Here is a 17,447-nt window from a genome sequence, read left to right on the forward strand (position 1 = left end):
TGCGAGCTTAGAGTATGGGGACATTTTCGACGTCACTGATTAGAGAGTCGGTGTCGTTTTTGGGTTGTTGTTTTCTCTCCCTGTGTTTTTGGCAGGGCTTCCCCCCGAAGGCTATGGGTGGCCCAGGTAGGGAGGAATACAAGGGAGGGAATAGATACATAGTTTTTTGCCTAGTAAAAGGCAGACATTGTACGTTTTATGTTGTGTTTTATATGTTTGTTAGTACAGATGGTGAACCTATCAGTCCTCGAAGGAAAATAAATAGGATACATAAAATAATATGAGACTAGCGACGATTAACGCACAGGGGATAAACTCACAATTTAAAAGATATACAATCCTTGAGTTTCTCAAAAAAGAACAAATCCAGATTGCAGCCCTACAGGAAACCCACTGGAGAACGCAAGATAAAAACAATCTTAAATCTAAATTTTTTCCTACTATAATTAGTGCCTCTATGAGCCAAAAAAAGAAAAGAGGAGTAGCCTTTTTATTTTCTAGGAATATTTCATTAAAAATTATACACCAAGAAATTGATTTGGAAGGCAGATACATTATATTAGTAGCAGAAATTAATAATCAAAAATATACGTTAGTTAATATATACGCACCAAACCAATCACAAATTGCATTTATTAAAAAAGTGCTTAATAAAACTGAACGTGTGAAAATGGGCCGAGTTATTGTTATGGGAGATTTTAACTGCGTACCCGATATTGAGATAGACCGAAGTTCTAAAACAAAAACTAGTAACTATGGAAACCTGAAGGTGACTGCTAAAAAATTCTCAGAATTAATTAAACAAGCTCAACTTTTAGATTATTGGAGGATATTTCATACGAAGGAATGAAAGCTTTCTGTTCATATTCTAGAATTGATCTGTTCTTGGGGGATAGAAATTTAGCAAACCAAATTAAAAAGGTTTTCATAATAGCCACTACCTGGTCAGACCATAATCCGGTCATCCTAGATATAAAAGAACAACATCAAAGAACAAGAGCTGACTGGAGAATGAAAGACTGGTTACTTAAAAATGAAGATAATCTCAAACAAATTAAAGACACAACAGACCATTTTTTCAAAGAAAACAGAAATAAAGATGTCTCTCCAGCAATGACTTGGTGCGCTTATAAATCAGTAATAAGGGGCCTTTTCATAAGTTTAGCAGCAAAAGATAATAAACTAAATAAAAAAAGGCAAATTTAGCTGAATTGTACATAAAACTAGACAATTTACTTGAACAAAATAAATATAAACCATATCGGAGTATTACTAACGAAATTATAGACACTGAAAAATTAATTAATGAACATCTTATGACAAAGGCTAATAATGCGTTGCTTTACTTAAAACAGAAATGGTACTACACCGGAAATAGAGCAGAAAAACTAATGACGAACAGAATAAAAAAAGAAAAATCGAAAAGAATCATTACCAAAATTATTCATAATGGAGAGACTCTCTTGAGACCTGAAAAAATAGCAGAAGCCTTCAAAAATTACTATCAAGATCTATATAATATTAAAGATCCTATCGAAACGGCGAACATTAGTGCATTTCTCGAGAATATAAAGAGTCCAAAAATCTCACAAATGCAACTGCAGGAGCTTAATAAAACTTTTCAAGAAGAAGAACTGATTTTCTGTATCAACAAATTAAAAAAGAATAAATCCTCTGGTCCAGATGGATTTGATAACCTTTTTTTACAAATTATTAGGAAATAATATTAAAACGGACCTAATTGAAGTTTTCAATTCCTTTGTTACACCTAATAGCATACCGGCAGAACTGTTACAAGCAAATATAGTGCCTATCCTTAAACAAGAAAAGGATGCAGAGAAGATAAAGAATTATCGTCCAATCTCACTGTTGAATACCGACATTAAAATATACTCTGCTATGATAGCAGAACGCTTAAAAAAAATTATAACAGAAATGATAAACAGAGACCAAGTCGGGTTTGTTCCGGGGAGGTCTTCAACCCATAACATCAGAAGATTGATTGACATATTGGATTTCGCTTGGACCACTGGAACTCCCATGTTGACCCTGTCCTTGGATGCTGAGAAAGCATTCGACAGGGTCAACTGGGAGTTCATGAGACAAACACTGCAGCGATTTGGATTGGAGGGAAGACTTCTTGAGAATATTTTTGCCCTATACACTGGCCCAACAGCAAGAATAATGGGGAATGGCTTTAGCTCAGAGTGGTTCCCATTATCTAACGGAACACGACAGGGGTGTCCGTTATCCCCCTTACTCTATATAATTTCATTAGAACCTCTGGCATCTGCCATTAGACAAGAAGAAAACATCTTTGGTTTTGACCATAAGAAAGAAAACATAAAAATAAACCTCTACGCAGATGATGTGATTATAACTTTAGAAAATCCGTTACAATCAATAACACAGCTCATGACAATTATAGAAAAGTTTTCACAGGTTTCTGGTTATAGATTAAATACATATAAATCAACTATTCTGGCGAGTAATGTAAATATGGAAGAAAAAAAAAAAGAGATAAAAAAGAGGTTTGATTTTATTTGGATTGAAAAATCATTTAATTATTTGGGAATTAACATCTGTACAGATCCAAGGAAAATTGTTGAGATCAATTTCCTCCCATTACTTCTAAAAATGAACAAGCTATTAAAAGATTGGAGAAATCTGGAATTCTCCTGGTGGGGCCGCATAAATATAATTAAATCCTATATTCTACCAAAGTGGTTATACCTATTTAGAATGCTTCCATTAAAGATACCCGATAGTTGGCTATCACTTATCCAACAATCCTTCTCTAAATTTATATGGCAATCAAAGAAACCTAGGCTGGCAAGAAAATTCTTGGCGATTAAACAAGCAAATGGAGGCGTAGGACTTGCGCTGATCCAACAATACTATCAAGCGAGTACTCTCTCTCATTGTATTATTTCACAACATACAGAGGCTAAACATGAGAGATGGTATGCAATAGAAAAAAAAATGTCAAATAATATAGATCTGTCTACCCTTTTTTGGTTGACGCAAAAAAAGAAAGATAACTGCCAACCATGTTCTGAAAGTATAGTGTTACAAAATATTGGAGAAGCATGGAACAAAATAAGAAAAAATATGGGTCTTAATAATCGTATCATTAACATTTTACCAATTCTAATTTTGGAAAACAATATAGAAGATCTAAATTTAAAAAATTGGGCCAAAGCAGGCATTCAAAATATAGAAGACCTAATGATAGGATCAAATCTTAAATCATTTGAACAATTAAGTACAGAATTCGCTCTTCCAGAAAAAGAAAAATATAACTTCATAAGGATTAATAGCTACTTAAGCAAAGCACTAGATAAAGAACATTCAGAAATTAAATGTAAATTATGTCATTTGTTGAAAGCGAATGACACGAAAAATCTATTAAAAAAGTGTAATTCGATACTAAGACTCGGGGAAGAAGATCTTATTTTTCCGGCCATTGAGAAATGGGAGAAAGATTTGAAAATAAAGAAAAAATTGGAAAAAAGCGATTGGAAAAAAGCTTGGGTGTCTGTGGCTAAACACATTAAATGCTTAAATTTAGTTGAGTTACATTTTAAGATTATAAATAGACTTTATCTGGTCCCTAGTCGCATGAATAAAATGGATCATAACATATCAGCTACTTGCTGGAGGTGTGATAGAGCGACGGGAGACATGTTACATATCTGGTGGAGCTGTCCCCTGATAATAGAATTTTGGAAAATGTTTATAGGTAAAATCCAAGAAATAATCCGTACTAAAATACCCTTGTCTACAGAATTATTCATACCACACTTAAATCTTAGCCAATATAATATGGATTTTCAATACTTTCTTACTCATGCGCTAATAGCGGCAAAGATTTCTATAGCTAGAAGATGGAGAACTAATAGTATACCAAATTGGGAAACCATAAAAAAATCAGTTAACCTTTCAGCTAAAAATGGAAGGAGGCTTAAATATAAAACTGAAAAAAAAAAAAAGATGGATATAGATAAATGGCTAAATAAGTTGTGCGTATTCTAATTTGATAAAGAAATTAGAAAAAAAAAAAAGAAAAGCAAGAATAAATGTTAAGATAATCAGCTAGTTACTCTAATTATTACTATGGGAACATTACTGAGGACCTTTTGTCACCATCTATGTGTTTGTATTGTATTGTCTTTATGTTTTTGTTTTTGATAACGGAAAATATTAATGATGACTTAAGTACCATGGTCCGAACTACATGAACGGCAGCAGAAAATTATCGGCAGGTACTGTCTGAAATAAAAAAAAAAAAAAACTTTGTATTTATATCAGCAGCTCCACCACTAGTTATAAATCAAGTGTGAGTCGTCCCATGAGATGAGACTAGTGAATAACATAATACATGAACGGTTAAGGTAAAGGCATGTAAGGAACTACGACAATAAACTCTTTAGGAGGTGAAATAATGACATGTTTAAACGCTTGCTACTTTACGATTAGTTAATGTGCAGAGAGCAGTTCATGTGATCAAAGGCATGGTGTGGAGGATCGGCTATAGTGGGACATGCTTGGCAGGCTGCTGTTTACTGCTTGTGCTCATCCGATCCCTTCTGGGCGCCAAGTGCAGACACTGGGAGTCCCTGATACCTGGAACAACAAAGGCAAGTCTCTGGCTGAGTGTAGAATATTGCATATTCTATGTTTCTATTGATTATATATATGGATGTGTGGATTGACATAAGTAACAGATGGTATCAATAAGTCACGAGGCTTTCTTTGTCCGAGAGCTCTGGAATGTGGATTTGGGGGTCTTGTCCTTATACGGCAAGAGTTATGCTCTGACGTCAGTATGTACACTACTATATAGTAACTGAACAAAGATACACGAGGTCTCTTGGCTCTGGTGTCTCTCTTGGCTCTTGTCTCTGTCTCGATGTAAAGATGTAAGGATGTAATGAAGTCCAACAATTACCATCTGCTGTTGAATGTCCATTATCCTGTAACATCCTTTGTTGTTTTATTATGTATCCGTAACTCAGTGGTGTATTTTGGATTTGTGCTGCCCTAGGCACGACTAAATTTGGGCACCCCCAAAATCTAAATTTGCCCCCCAATTCATGTCAAGGACACTTTTTTGACTGATAGATACATGCCCTCATTGATACATGCACTGATATACACTCACTGACAGATACACAGTCATTGGCACATACATACAGTCATTGGCACACACTGTTTAACCAACACACACTTTCACTGACAGGCACACACTCTCAGATACACATACAATGACATACACACACTGACACACACTTGCAGGCACACCCATTCTCACTGGAAGACACACACTTTCACTCACTCACAGCTACACTCACTTACTCACAGTATGGTGGACAACCCCAGAACATAGTTACATAGTTACATAGCTGAAAAGAGACTTGCGTCCATCAAGTTCAGCCTTCCTCACATTTGTTTTTTTGCTGTTGATCCAAAAGAAGGCAAAAAAAAAAAAAAACAGTGTGAAGCACAATTTTGCAACATGCTAGGAAAAAAAATCCTTCTTGACCCCAGAATGACAGTCAGATTTATCCTTGGATCAAGCAGTTATTACCCTACATTGAATATTCTGTTTTTGCAAGTATGCATCTAGTAGCTGTTTGAACATCTGTATGGACTCTGATAAAACACTTCTTCAGGCAGAGAATTCCACATCCTGACTGTTCTTACAGAAAAAAAACCTTTCCTTTGCCTTAGATGAAATCTTTCTTCCAGTCTAAACGCATGGCCTCGTGTTCTATGTAAAGTCCGGTTTGTGAATAGATTTCCACACAATGGTTTGTATTGGCCTAATTATATTTGTATAATGTTATCATATCCCCTCTCAGGTGACATTTTTCTAAACTAAATAGGTTTAAATTTGTTAACCTTTCTTCATAGCTGATATGTTCCATTCCTTTTATTAATTTTGTAGCCCGCCTCTGCACTTTTTCTAGTGCCATAATATCCTTCTTTAGAACAGGTGCCCAAAATTGCACAGCATATTCAATATGTGGTCTTACCAGTGATTTATAAAGAGTCAAAATTATATTCTCGTCCCGAGAATGAATGCCCTTTTTCATGCATGACAATACCCTACTGGCCTTGGCCACTGCTGATTGACATTGCACATTGTTGCATAGTTTGTTGTCTATAACAATTCCCAAGTCCTTTTCGTGTGTTGTTATCCCTAATTCGCTTCCATTAAGGGTATACGTTGCTTGTGTATTCTTTACGCCGAAGTGCATAACTTTGCATTTTTCAACATTAAATGTAATCTGCCATTTGAGTGCCCAGTCCTCCAGTCGATCTAAATCCCTCTGCAGCAAAGTAATATCTTGCTCACATTGTATTATTTTACAAAGTTTTGTGTCATCTGCAAACACTGAAACATGACTTTCAATGCTGTCTTCAAGATCATTTATAAACATGTTAAATAGAAGGAGTCCCAGAACAGAACCCTGGGGGACACCACTTGCCACCTCTGTCCAGCTTGAAAATGTACCATTAACGACAACTCTTTGTACTCTGTTTTTAAGCCAATGTTCTACCCAAGAACAAGCATTTTCATCTAGACCGATTTCCTTGAGTTTAAACACTAATCTTTTGTGTGGAACTGTATCAAATGCCTTGGCAAAATCCAAACAGATCACATCCACTGCAACACCCTGATCTATACTTCTACTTACTGAGGCAAACAAGGCATTTGTCTGGGAGCTTAGGGTGGTGTTTTTTTGGCGCCCCCCCTGAAAGTGCCGCCCTAGGCAAATGCCTTGTGGTAAATACATCCCTGCCGTAACTAAGAATAAACCTGAAGAAACCGTAAGTCAGATTGCGCATTAGTACTTTTCAATAATATAGACGTATATATATCAATCAACTGAAGACAAGAAGAAATTTAACTGTGACGATTCCAACCAGTTATTACACTGAGTGCCGTGTTCGCGGCTTGAGGTGGTGGAAGCTTGTTTTGTCGGGTGGTCGGATCTGTCCCGGTGGTGCTTCACGTCCGGTGCGGGATTGTGGTGGCTTAAGGTGGAGGCGAGTGCTTGACGTGGGGCAGGCTCTGCATTTCTGTTTGTGCCTCCGGTCCCGTCATCGACGCCTTTCGCGTTGGTGGATTTTAATGGGGACTGCTTCGCTTAGCTGTGGTGGAGCTTGTTGGGGCTGTGGTGGAGCTTGTTGGGGCTTCTTGCTTGTTATTTGCTTCCAAAATTGATTAAAGAGTCTGTCCAGCTTAGACTCAATATTCTGCCATGCTTTGCTGGTACCAGGAGGACACGCGGCTGCCGCCATATTGGGAGAGTTGCAGATGAGTATGTCAACCTGGGCGGCTGTGCTCTGTGCGTCCATTAGCTCCAGACAGCCTCTCAGGGGTGGACCAGGGTAACCCCCACCCGTCCAAGGGTGTGGGGGGGGGGGGGTAACGGAGCTCCTGCCGGGAAGCAGCTGCTCCTGGGCATCCCAGGATCGGGAGATCGGCCGCCTCTCCCGCCTGGTGAGCACCAGGCCACACTTGCCACGCGGAGGTAAGCAAGACTCTGTCGAGTTGCTGACCGCTATTAAGCATGACAGGTCGGTCAGGTAGGAGCAACATTGCTGGGTCATCCCCTTCTGGGGTGAAATTCGCTTGTTGATAGCTGCTTAAAGTAAGCTATTGAGGGAGCTCACACGAAGTGCATCTTTCCTCCATGACAGCTAGGCCCTGCCCCCCAGAAGCTGCATTCTTAGTGAGAGGCGGGACAGTGTACCTGCTGCTGATTTAATAGTGAAATCGATAGCTAGGCTAGTGTATTCAGTGTCCACTACAGTCCTGAAGGACTCATCTGATCTCTGCTGTAAGGACAGCACCCCAAAAAGCCCTTTTTAGGGCTAGAACATCAGTCTGCTTTTTTTTTTTTCCTGTGTAATCTAATTGCAGTTGCCTGCCTGCCAGCGTGTGTGTCAGGGTCACAGCGTATACTGTGCCCACTTGCCCAGTGCCACCACTCATATCTGGTGTCACAATAGCTTGCATTTAAAAAAAAAACAAAAAACTTTTTTGACTGTAATATAATAGCAGTCAGTTTCCTTCACACGTGTGTGTTTCAGGGCCTGCCAGGGCACAGTGTCACACCAGTGCAACTCATATCTGGTGTAACAGTAGTGTACATAAAAAAAAAAAAATAGCAGTTAGTTGTCTGCAAGCGTGTGTGTCAGGCCTACAGCGTCTACTCTGCCAACTTCTGCCAGTGTACAGTGCCACTCATATCTGTTGTCACAGTAGCTTGCACGTTGTCAGGCTTACCTTGCTGGGAGTCCAATATGCAGAGATATGCTCACCCTTGCAATTAGACACAGGCCAAGGTGGTCAAGGTAGAACTCACCTGGCCTGTGAGTCTGTGCACGGGGGCTGTGCAGGTGAATGCTTGAAGTCGCAGTACAGAAAAGGAAATCCAGGAGAATAGTCGTAGGTAAGCCAATGGTCAGAGGATGCCAGAAATCAGGAGATACGAGTAGCAAGCCGAGGTCAAGGGATGCCAGAGGTCAGGGTACAAACGAGTAGCAATCCAAGGTCAGGACAATACTGGAACGTGGAATAGCAATACTCTAACCAGAGTCATTGAACTGACACTGCCCTTAGGGAGGGGCAGTATCTTATACCTTGTTAATTAGGTATTAGATTCAGCTGGAGAGTTATTGACAGGTCTGAGCCAGGTGAAGTCCAGCCCCCTAGTGCTGCAGGCAATTCAAGATTAAACGGGAGTTATCCAAAGTCCTGAAATGGCTCAGAGGTAAGAAAGCAGGTTCAGAACTGCAGAGTACACAGGTTCAAATCCCTCTTCGGGCAATAAAGGGGCGACCCCGTCTGGAAGTCTGGAGGTCACGGTGTGAATCCTGACACATGTATAGTACCACTAATCGAAAAAAAAATGACAGGCAGAGGTAGGCCACCCCGCAGGGGCCGTCGTGGTCGTGGTGCTGTGATTCCCTTTGACATAGTTGACTGGCTAACACAGGACACCCAATCTTCTACAGCTTCTACAGCTCAGAACCTTGATGCACCATCCTCCTCCAGCTTAGCTTCGGGCACCTCTCAAGTTACCACTCGCCTGCCGCCACCACCAACACTAGCACCACAGCTGCTTCACTTGATCTGTCAGAGGAGTTATTTACACATCAGTTGGAAGAAATGAGTGATATGCAACCATTATTGCCAGAGGATGTAGATAACAGGGATATGTCTCAGTCAGGCAGCATTACACACATGGACGTACGGTGTGATGATGATGATGTTGTACCCACTGCTGCTTCCTTTGTCAGATACAAGTGAAGCGGTTGATGATGATGATGTGTCCGTGGATGTCACGTGGGTGCCTGCTAGAAGAGAAGAAGAATAGGGGGAAAGTTCAGATGGGGAGACAGAGAGGAGGAGGAGGAGACGAGTTGGAAGCAGGGGGAGGTCGTCGCAAGGAGCTAGTGGCACAGTCAGACAGCATGCATCGGCACCTGGGGTCAGCCAGACAGCACGCCAATCAATGCATGCTGTTACCACCACCAGAATGCCGTCATTGCAGAGCTCAGCAGTGTGGCATTTTTTTGGTGTGTCTGCCTCTGACAACAGTTTGCGGTGCGTTAAATGGGGAGTTTGGTCTGTCACTGTGAAGCGGGCGTAACCCTTACACTACCTGATTGATACAACATCATACCTGATGTTTTAAAGCACGTTATTCCAAACAATTTAGGAATGTTAGGTGATCTATGCCCTTTATGGATTAAAACCAGACTCTGCATCAACTATGTAATTTTCCATGGGAGTTTTGCCATGGATCCCCCTCCGGCATGCCACAGTCCAGGTGTTAGTCCCCTTGAAACAACTTTTCCATCACTATTGTGGCCAGAAAGCGTCCCTGTGGGTTTTACAATTCGCCTGCCTATTGAAGTCTATGGCGGTTCGCGACATCACTAATGTCTTTGTTTACTGTGGGAGGTCCTCTTGCAGGAGGATTTCTCATAAAAGCCAGTGTGTTATCAATAAACTTTATTCCTGTTACACCCTTCATGAAGTCTAGGCTCATGTTTGGGGAATATTCTATTTGCTGGGGAAAATCATCTTGGAAGCTGCATTCATCTACACTATTCCTCTACCTCCTACTGCAGCTATAATCACTTATGCTCAGCTATTGGGGAAGGAATAGAAGACTGCAGTACCATAACCACTGCAGGTCTTAACACCCTTTATGCAGCCCCTCTACTTCTCTCTCCCTCCATGATGTCCCTTCTCCTTCTCTTTCCCTTAACACTGCCCCCTCACCTTCTCTCCATGCTGCCCCCTCTCTCCTCTCTCCCTCTAGGTTGCCCCCTCTCCTTCTTTCTTCCTCCATACTGCTCCATCTCCTTCTCTCTCTCTCCCTCCTTGCTGCCCCTCTCCTTCTTTCTCCATCCATGTTACCCATTTCGCCTGTAGCGGTCACCCCGGTGATTAGAGGGGTTTTTACTGCCAGAGACGTCCTTTCCCCGAAGTGTGAGTCGTCTTACAGCATTCCAAGCAGTCATCCAAGTAGTAAGAGAAGCAGGTATAGCTTGTATAGCAGTTCCCTACAAACAAGAGACGAGGCTCTGTGTTGAGGGTGAAGTAGAACTGATTTTAATGGAGCCACAGCTGGCCTTTTATGCAAGTCCCTATGCAAGGGGTTTCTGGTGACACATTCCAGGGGCATTACCTACTGGACCTGAGAGGGGACAGCAACATAAGCACACACATAATTACATTATCACTCAGGTCCAGTACTTACATAATAAAAATGTCCCCAAAGTACACATTTAACAATGATGTACCCCGGGGGGCGTGGCCAGCGGAGCAGCGGATCAGATGCGTTTATACAGAGCTCCGGCTCCATAGACTTTAATTACAGATAAAAAGCCACGAAAAAGGACAAAAACAAAAATCGAACTGTGCCTAATACCACCGCAATAGAGATGGGGCGCAAAAATCGCAAATCTGCCTACTCAGACAGCCTTTACCAACCTGACATCCGCAGATCCTTCGACGGGCCGAGGCCTCAGGCCCAACCCAAAATGGCCCCCAGCAGACCACGAGACTCCAGTATATCGGAGGACTCCAAGGGGGAAGACGGATCCGTGGCCTCACAGGCGACTAGCGGAGTGCACCATAGGGCAGACTCAGACGCCGACACATCCCCAGCCACTAAAGGGGACATTAAGAAGCTGCTCCTAGACCTCCGCGCAGTGTGGAAATCAGACCTCAGCGGAGTGCAGGCGGAGGTCGGCACACTGGGTCGCCGTATAGACGACGTAGAAGCCAGAGAAGGAGAGAGAGACATCCGGCAACTTGAGACCCAAGCACAGCTGGAAACTATGGCCGAACAGGTTCGAAACCTGACTAGAACAGTCACCGCTCTCGAGACACGGCACCGCAAAAGAAATGTGCGGATGCGAGGGATACCAGAGACTGTGAACCCGGAGGCCCTAATGGAATTCGCTGATAAGGTTGCCAAGGCCCTGGGCGTGCGGGGGAATGACAGGGCACCTCCTCTGCTAACGGCATTCAGGGTCCGGAGGGCCCCAACCGCTCCAGCGGACGCACCACGAGATACAATAGTGGTGACAAGAGACATTGCGGTCAAGATGGCCATCCTAACCCGATCCAGAGGCCAAGCGTTCGTGACAGTAGACAACTGCCAAATAAAAATATTTGAGGACTTACCATTTGCAGTATTGGCAGAACGACGCCGGTTCCAACCGGTCACCAGAATATTGCGAGACCATAATGTCAGATACAGGTGGGGAGCGTCCGAAACCTTGGTGGTACCCCACGGAGAATCAGTGCTGATCCTGTCTGCAGGAGAGGACCCTGCGAAACTCCCGACCATGCTACAACTACCTTCCACGGCGCTGCCAACACAAGGAGCAACTGAAACTGCTAAAGACTTGACCCCGACACCGAGAGGGGAGACACGAGTTGGAGCCCGCAACACCCCACAGAATGGCCCGAAGGATGGAGAACAACCCCCGTGAATAAGAGAGTAACCCCGCATCCTGCCCAGGTGCTGCACGGACAACATGAGACCTCCAGTGCCTACCCTGTGGCCCTCTGAGACCTGACTTTATTCGTCCTCTGCCCTTACCCTCGATGACTCATCCCTGTTAAAATAAACCTTGCACAGAGACAAACCCGCTATGGAAGCAACTTAATGCTGCCCCTCAAACATTTGACCACTTTAACATGTTGTGCCGCACTTGCTGAATGTTCTTGTCGGCGGGGACTAGTTACATCTCTCATTCCTCTATTGTGAATCCCATTTATGTATGTATGGTAATACTTACGAGTTTAGTCCTACAGATGCACGGGGAGAGAAAGGACATACAGCAACACAACATCAGGACACCCCCATACCCCCCCAAATAGCATACCAGGGAACAAACTATCAAGCCCGCTACTCTTAACCTGAAATAAGCCGGCAAACACATTGCAGCCCAGACAGACTCAACATACCAGTTGAGAACATTACTTACCCCCTGCTTAAAACTACAGACAAATAGTTACATGTAACGAACCACTTAACAGGCGCCGACCACGCTTTATTCAATGACCCTAACTATGGGCACACTAAGAGCTCTAGGGAGGGGATCCAGAGGCAGCCTCACGACAACGACAATACTCACACACCGACTCATTATCGAAAGACCCGTGATAGGGGGACGTTGCCCGGGTAACCAACAACCCATGAGAAACAGCACCCACCCAATGTGACAGCCTGCACTCACTGCAGGATACACCTCAGCCCTAGTCTGCATACCAAACGGGCCTGACCCGTTCGGCTCCTAGCTCACTTCCTCCACATTAAGAGAACCCAACAAGCAAAGGCCGAGGCATGAAACACATACACGGCATACAGACCGATAGGCTTACCCTGGACCCACTGTTTGATCTCAATCATCAACGGCTCCCTCAGAGTTAACCCACAGAGACCCTAGCTTTTGTAACTAAGTAGACAGTTAGCATCACATGTTTACACCTAATGTTAAGACCTCAAGCAATATTGTTACAGTCCATGCATGAAACCTGATTGTTCTTTATGTCTTTTTATGCAAATTCATGATTACTTTTCAATTCTCTAAATCAACAAAAACAAAGTGCACCCTATCCTGCAATACGGAAATTTGTATGTATATTTGCACTTTCAAAAATAAAGAATAAAAAAAAAAAAAACCAATGATGTACCCCTTCAAGTTCTATATCCCCGCATAGCCTGGATCTGAGCACCCAACATATGTTGAAATCACTCAGATCCCAAGAATTTAGCCAAAACGCCACCGGGGAATAGTTTAAACTGACCGCACACGAGGCGCCTGCCCAAAATAGTTCCATGAAATCAGAGTGTGTCCCTTCTCCTTCTCTTTCCCTCAACACTGCCCCCTCACCTTCTCTCTGTCATGCCTTAATTACCGGTATTTCTTTGTCTCTTCCGGGTTGACGGAGCTTAGCCACACCCCCTTCTCTGACGCGGTCTCCCCACGCTACATAATGCGACCGCGCCAGATACAAGACGCTTCCCTGTGGTTCGGGAGGTGTTTCTACCGAACGCGGTTTTCTTCTTATGAATAGTGTCGAACATACTTGGGCATGGAAATATCAGCGAGTGTCCGATTTTAGCTCCATACACTCGACGACCAAACACCGCTGGCTGTGTTCGTATCCCAAAATGGGCGCTGCCACATGTTCGTACATTCGAATGCCGACCACCCAGCCAACCGCTTAGAACGTCGAGGTGTTTGCGGTTATGGAGGTGTTAGTAGAGGTCAATAGGGTTAACAAGCAGCACACTGGGTGGTCGCTCGTTCGGTAGTTTCTTCATTAGTCGAACGGGGCAACGTTAATATAGGGAGTAGACGTATTTGGCCGAACAGATAGACAAAGGGAATAAAAACGTTAACTTCCAGGGACAGGGGATCTGTCACATCTCCTTCTCTCTCCTTCCATGTTACCCCCCTCTCATACTCTCTCCCTTCATGTTGCCCCAACTACTTCTTTCTCCCTTCTTGTTACCCCCTCTCCTTTCATGCTGCCCCCTCTCCTCATCTCTCCCTTAATGCTGCCCCTCTCCTTCTCTCTCCCTCCATGCAGCCCCTCTCCTTATCTCTCCATACTGTCCCTATACTTCTCTCTCCCTCCACACTTCTCTCTCTGCTTCTCTTTCCTTTCATGCTGCCTCCTCTCCTCCACTCACCCTCCATGCTGCCCCCTCTCCTTCTCTCTCCATCCATTCAGCCAGCCCTCCTTCCATGTTACCCCCACTTCTTCTCTCCCCCTCCATGTTGCCCCAGCTACTTCTCTCTCCTTCTATGATGTCCCTCTCTTTCTCTCTCTCGATATATCGCCCTCTCTCAGACTCTCCATGCAGCCCCCTCTACTTCTCTCTCCCTCCATACTGCCCTCTCTCATTCTCTCTACCTCCATGCTTCCCCCTTCCCTTCTATCTTCTTCCATACTGCTCCATCTCCTTCTCTCTCCTTCCATGTTACCCCCCTCTCCTCTCTCCCTCCATGTTGCCCCAACTACTTCTCTCTCCTTCCGTGCTGCCTATCTCCTCCTCTCTCTCTCTCTCTCTCCAGGCTGTCCCCTATCCTTCTCTTGATGCTGCCCCATCAACTGCTCCCTCCCTCCATGCTTTCCCTCTACTCCTTTCTCCCTCCAAGCTTTCCCTCTCATTCTCTCTTCCTCCATGTTACCCTCTCTCCTCTTTCCCTACTTGTTGCCCCAATTACTTCTCTCTCCTTCCATGATGCCTTCTCTCTCTTTCCATGCTGCACCTCTACTTCTCTCTCCCTCCATGTTACGCCCTCTCATTTTCTCTCCCTCAGAACTGCCCCATCTCCTTCTCTCCATTCTGTCCCTTCTCCTTCTCTCCCCATCCATGTTCCCCTCTCCTCTCTCCCTTCATGTTGCCCCAACTACTTCTCTCTCCTTCCACGCTGTCCCCCTCCTTCTCTCTCTCTCTCTATGCTATCCTCTCTCTCCCTCCATGCTGCCCACTTTCCTTATTTTTCCTCCATACTGTTCCCTCTCCATGTTGCCCCCTCTCCTTATTCCTCTATCCATGTTGCCCCCTCTCCTCTCTCTCTCCATGTTCCCCCCTCTCCTTCTCTCTCACTCTCTCTCTCTCCATGTTCCCCCTCTCCTTCTCTCTCTCTCCATGTTCCCCCTCTCCTTCTCTCTCTCTCCTTGTTCCCCCTCTCCTTCTCTCTCTTCATGTTCCCCCTCTCCTTCTCTCTCTCTCCATGTTCCCCCTCTCCTTCTCTCTCTCTCCATGTTCCCCCTCTCCTTCTCTCTCTCCATGTTCGCCCCTCTCCTTCTCTCTCTCTCCATGTCCCCCCTCTCCTTCTCTCCATGTTCCCAATCTCCTCTCTCTCTTCATGTTCCCCCTCTCCTCCTCTCTCTCTCTCCATGTTCCCCCTCTCATTCTCTCTCTCTCCATGTTCCCCCTCTTCTTCTTCTTCTCTCTCTCCATGTTCCCCCCTCTCCTTCGATCTCTCTCTCCATGTTCCCCCCTCTCCTTCTCTCTCTCTCCATGTTCCCCCCTCTCCTTCTCTCTCTCTCCATGTTCCCCCTCTCCTTCTCTCTTCATGTCCCCCCTCTCCTTCTCTCTCTCTCCATGTTCCCCCCTCCCCTTCTCTCTTCATGTTCCCCCCTCTCCTTCTCTCTCTCTCTCCATGTTCCCCCTCTCCTTCTCTCTTCATGTTCCCCCCTCTCCTTCTCTCTCTCTCTCTCCATTCCCCCCTCTCCTTCTCTCTTCATGTTCCCCCTCTCCTTCTCTCTCTCCATGTTCCCCCTCTCCTTCTCTCTCTCTCTCTCTCTCTCTCTCCATGTTCCCCCTCTCCTTCTCTCTCCATGTTCCCCTCTCTCCTTCTCTCTCTCTCTCCATGCCCCCCCTCTCTCCATGTTCCCCCCTCTCCTTCTCTCTCTCTCCATGTCCCCCCTCTCATTCTCTCCATGTTCCCCCTCTCCTTATTCCTCTATCCATGTTGCCCCCTCTCCTCTCTCTCTCCATGTTCCCCCCTCTCCTTCTCTCTCACTCTCTCTCTCCATGTTCCCCCTCTCCTTCTCTCTCTCTCTCCATGTTGCCCCCCTCCTTATTCCTCTATCCATGTTGCCCCCTCTCCTCTCTCTCTCCATGTTCCCCCTCTCCTTCTCTCTCACTCTCTCTCTCCATGTTCCCCCTCTCCTTCTCTCTCCATGTTCCCCCTCTCCTTCTCTCTCTCTCCTTGTTCCCCCTCTCCTTCTCTCTCTTCATGTTCCCCCTCTCCTTCTCTCTCTCTCTCTCCATGTTCCCCCTCTCCTTCTCTCTCTCTCTCCATGTCCCCCCTCTCATTCTCTCCATGTTCCCCCTCTCCTTCTCTCTCTCTCCATGTCCCCCCCTCTCCTTCTCTCCATGTTCCCAATCTCCTCTCTCTCTTCATGTCCCCCCTCTCCTTCTCTCTCTCTCCATGTTCCCCCTCTCCTTCTCTCTCTCTCCATGTTCCCCCTCTTCTTCTTCTCTCTCTCCATGTTCCCCCCTCTCCTTCTCTCTCTCTCTCCATGTTCCCCCCTCTCCTTCTCTCTCTCTCTCCATGTTCCCCCCTCTCCTTCTCTCTCTCTCCATGTTCCCCCCTCTCCTTCTCTCTTCATGTTCCCCCCTCTCCTTCTCTCTCTCTCCATGTTCCCCCCTCTCCATCTCTCCATGTTCCCCCCTCTCCTTCTCTCTTCATGTCCCCCCCTCTCCTTCTCTCTCTCTCTCCATGTTCCCCCTCTCCTTCTCTCTTCATGTTCCCCCTCTCCTTCTCTCTCTCTCTCCATTCCCCCCTCTCCTTCTCTCTTCATGTCCCCCCCTCTCCTCTCTCTCTCTCCATGTTCCCCCCTCTCCTTCTCTCTCCATGTTCCCCTCTCTCCTTCTCTCTCTCTCTCTCCATGCCCCCCCTCTCTCCATGTTCCCCCCTCTCCTTCTCTCTCTCTCTCCATGGTCCCCCCTCTCCTTTTCTCTCTCTCTCTCTCTCTCCATGTTCCCCCCTCTCCTTCTCTCTCCATGTTCCCCCCTCTCCTTCTCTCTCCATGTTCCCCTCTCTCCTTCTCTCTCTCTCTCCATGCCCCCCCTCTCTCCATGTTCCCCCCTCTCCTTCTCTCTCTCTCTCTCCATGTCCCCCCCTCTCCTTCTCTCTCTCCCCCCATGTTCCCCGCTCTCCCCATGTTAATGTAATTGACTGATTAGTGATAGTATTGCTCTGGAACCATGAAGTGACGTCCTTCCGACGCCATGATGATTGCGGGCAAACCTCCTATCACGTATGAGTAAAATCTACCCGAAAACAATGGGCTAATCGCTGCATATTGCCCATACTTCTTATTATTAGTAGTAGGAGGCTTGCCCTTAACCATCATGGCGCTGGGCGGAATT

This window comes from Pelobates fuscus, chromosome 7 (assembly GCF_036172605.1).
Source record: "Pelobates fuscus isolate aPelFus1 chromosome 7, aPelFus1.pri, whole genome shotgun sequence".
NCBI lineage: Eukaryota > Metazoa > Chordata > Amphibia > Anura > Pelobatidae > Pelobates > Pelobates fuscus.